Raw genomic sequence first — 3,589 nt, forward strand, 5'->3', positions numbered from 1 at the left:
GCTGCCGCCGCCCAAGAGAAGAGAGGGAACGATCGGTGCCCTAAAGAGAGAAAAAAAAACCCAGAGAAATGAAGATCTAGGTTTTCTGGCTCTTGATACCATGAAGGAATATTGATTGTATTGAAGTGTTAACCTAATAAGGGAATACATGGGAGATATATATAGGAGATATAGGAAGGAGTACTAATCCTAATAGGACTAGGATTAAGGAGTACTAATCCTAATAGGACTAGGATTAGTACACATTAAATACTAATATTATTTAATACTATTTATTTAATACTATCTGTTATTAATTATCATAAGAAAAATTAAAATTAAAGAAGTATTAAAAAATGAAGTGATATTTTTCTAAATAAAAAGTATGAAAATCAAATGAAGTGATATTAAATTAAAGATATGCCCCAGCAGCGATTTTATTATTATTTTTTTTGAAATCGCTGCCCCTGCAACGATTTCCTTAATTTTTTTAAAAATAAAGAAATCGCTGCTGGGAGCAGCGATTTCATTATTATTATTATTATTTTTAAATTAAGGAAATCTCTGCAGAGGCAGCGATTTCAAATTTTTTTTTAAATTGCTGCCCCAGCAGCGATTTTATTTAAAAAAAATTATTTTTTTAAAAAAATCGCTGCCCCTACAGCGATTTCCTTAATTTTTTTTATGAAATCGCTGCCCCAGCGGCAATTTCTTTATTTAATTTTTTTTATTTAAATCGTTGCTGGGGCAGCGATTTCCTTATTTTAATTTTTTTTTTCTATAAATCGCTGCTTAGGCAGCGATTTCATTTTTTTAAAAAAAGAAATAAGATTTTGTAAAATCGCGGCAGAGACAGCAATTTTGCTTTTTCCGGTGGGGTAAGTCGCTGTTGGTGCAGCGATTTTTCCATTTTGGTTGATATAAATTTTATATACCGTTTTGAAATTTTTAGTAATATTTTGTACCCTTTAGATTCCGGACACCACTAAAGTCACTCAAGTTCATATATTTATCTTAAAAGGTAAATATTGTTAAAAACTAGAAAGTTGTTAAAAAATAGACGAAGAGACTAGGAAGAAAATGCTTGAAGTTTGATATTATCAACATCTCAAAAGCAACTCTTGATGGACTGGACACATATGACTCCACGTACTTTAAAGACTTCCGATGCAATACTAATATTATTTGGATCCCTAATTTGAACTCTATGTTACTATATGTTATATGTTGTATTGTCACGCTTCGAGACTTTAGTACTCTAGACGTAATATTTTTATAGAATATCAACGTTTGTACCAATCAATTTGGAGTGGTCTTCCATATACCCCAGTTGTTAATGATATGGGGTAGACTAGTGATAAATATTAGTTTACAATGAATAAATTCTATCGAGTCGATAGAATCGGATAACTTGGGCTTTGTCGCTGAAAAACGATTGAATGAAGAACTGAATTCGAGTTGGGTCATTTCTCTTTCTTTTTTGATACGGGATACAAATCTTGATTAATTGAAACTTTATCAAGCTTATGTTGGTTTGTGGTGGAGTTGCAGTGGTTGTAGTTGATGGTGTGATGGCGATTGTAGATGGCACCGATAATTTAAAGTGAAGTGAAAAATGGTTTTATGATAAGTTAAAAGTTCTAGGTTTTAATGAAAATAACAAGGGTTTTGTTAATAACTTAAAGCAAAAAGATTCAAATTATATGACTAAAAATAGAGAATGGTTATTAATGCATGAGCTGTGGTCTTCTTCTTTTTTCCCAATAAATTGTAAAGATTATCATTTTAAGCAAGGTTGAATGTCATTCTATTCCCAACTCCGGAAGTCTAAATAATTTGGCCCACTTACACAACCTTTGTCATTCCGAAACACCCTTATTTCTCACATTCATCCTGTCCAAATACAACGTAACAACCCTAACTAAATCAGTTTTAATGAGATCTGTCGATTCTTGTCCAAAGCATTCGATTAACGGCGGTGGTGCCACTCTCATCAGCACCACACAATCTTGTCCTCATTTTCAAAGCTATAAAAGGCCATTTTTTGTTAAATATCTGAGCTTGAAGCTTTTTCATTAACTTAATAATTCCATAAAAATGGCTCAACGAGCCAAAAAGAAAACAAAAAAGTATCTGGCCCAACCCAAAAATTGATTCGACCATCCCTTCTTATATATCACCCTAGCAGCTAGGGTTTTCCAATAGAGCTCTCTTTTTTCCCCTCTAATATCACCGCTAAGTGCTTTCACTCACTCCACCTTCCTCCTCCTTATGTGACGGATCATGAACATCTTTCTTCTTTTTATATTACAATTCAACTTTCTCAGCTCAAGGAGATGGACCTCCACTATCTTTTGCACTTTTCCTTATTTCTTCTGTCTTCTTTTTCTCCATTTGCTCCAGCGGATGAAATGGTTACTAACGTGGTTTTGATACAGCGGAAAAAGGTCATCTCCTTTACTGTAGCTTCGAATAGAAAAGGAAAAACTCTTAAAATTACCGGATTCAAGCTTTATCAATGAGATTTTCAATACTAATGGCCTCTAAAACATCCTTCATTTCTTTTTCAGTCTGAAAAGGTAACCATATCCCTCTTCTTTCATTTATTTTCACCATTAATCTCTATCGTTTTTCTTTGGTGAATCAATCTTTTCATTAATCTAAACTTTTAAATTTTAAATTCACTTTGAAGAAGTTGTTATGCCCCTAACTTATCTTACAAAATGGGTCCTTGTTCAACCCTTTAAATGTCTATGGTTGCAAATTTTTATTAATAGATCTACAAACTTAATCAGCCTGAAAAACCCTTATTTCTCACATTATCCTCTTGTCAAAATAAAACATAATAGACCTAACTAAATCAATTTTAATGAGATCTGTCGGTTGTTGTCCAAAACAGTCGATTTACGGTGGTGGTGCCACTCTCATCACCTCCACATACTCTTTTCCTCATTTTCAAATCTATAAAAGGCCATTTTTTTGTTAAATATCTGATCTTGAAGCTTTTTAATTAATTTAATAATTTCGTACAAAATTGGCCCAACGAGCCCAAAAAGTAAAAAGTATATGGCCCAACCCAAAAACTGAACGGACCATCTCTTCTTAAATATCACCCTAGCAGCTAGGGATTTTCAATCGAGCTTTATTTGTTCCTCTCGGACGTTGCCTCTGGGTGCTTGCACTAACTCCTTCCTCCTCATTATGTGACGAGATCATCTTTACTTCCTCCTTTTTATACCACAATTCGTCTTTCTTAGCTCACAGAGATAGACCTCCACTATCTTTTGCTTTTTTCCCCATTTCCTTGTATTTTCTGTCCTCTTTTTCCCCTTTTGTAGATATTTGCTCAAGTGGATGAAATGGTTAGCAAAATGGTTTTGATAGAGCGGCAAAAGGCCATCTCTTCTGCTCTGCTGCAGCTTCGAATAGAAAAGGAAAACTCTTAAAATTATTAGACTCAAGCTTTCTCCATGGGATTTTATTAGCCTCCAAAACATCCTCCATTTCTCTTTTAGTCTGAAAAGGTAACCCTATCCCTCCTCTTTCATTTATTTTCACCATTAATCTCTATCATTTTTTTTTTGTGAATGAATCTTTTCGTTGATCTTAA

This window comes from Solanum pennellii, chromosome 10, assembly GCF_001406875.1.
Source record: "Solanum pennellii chromosome 10, SPENNV200".
NCBI lineage: Eukaryota > Viridiplantae > Streptophyta > Magnoliopsida > Solanales > Solanaceae > Solanum > Solanum pennellii.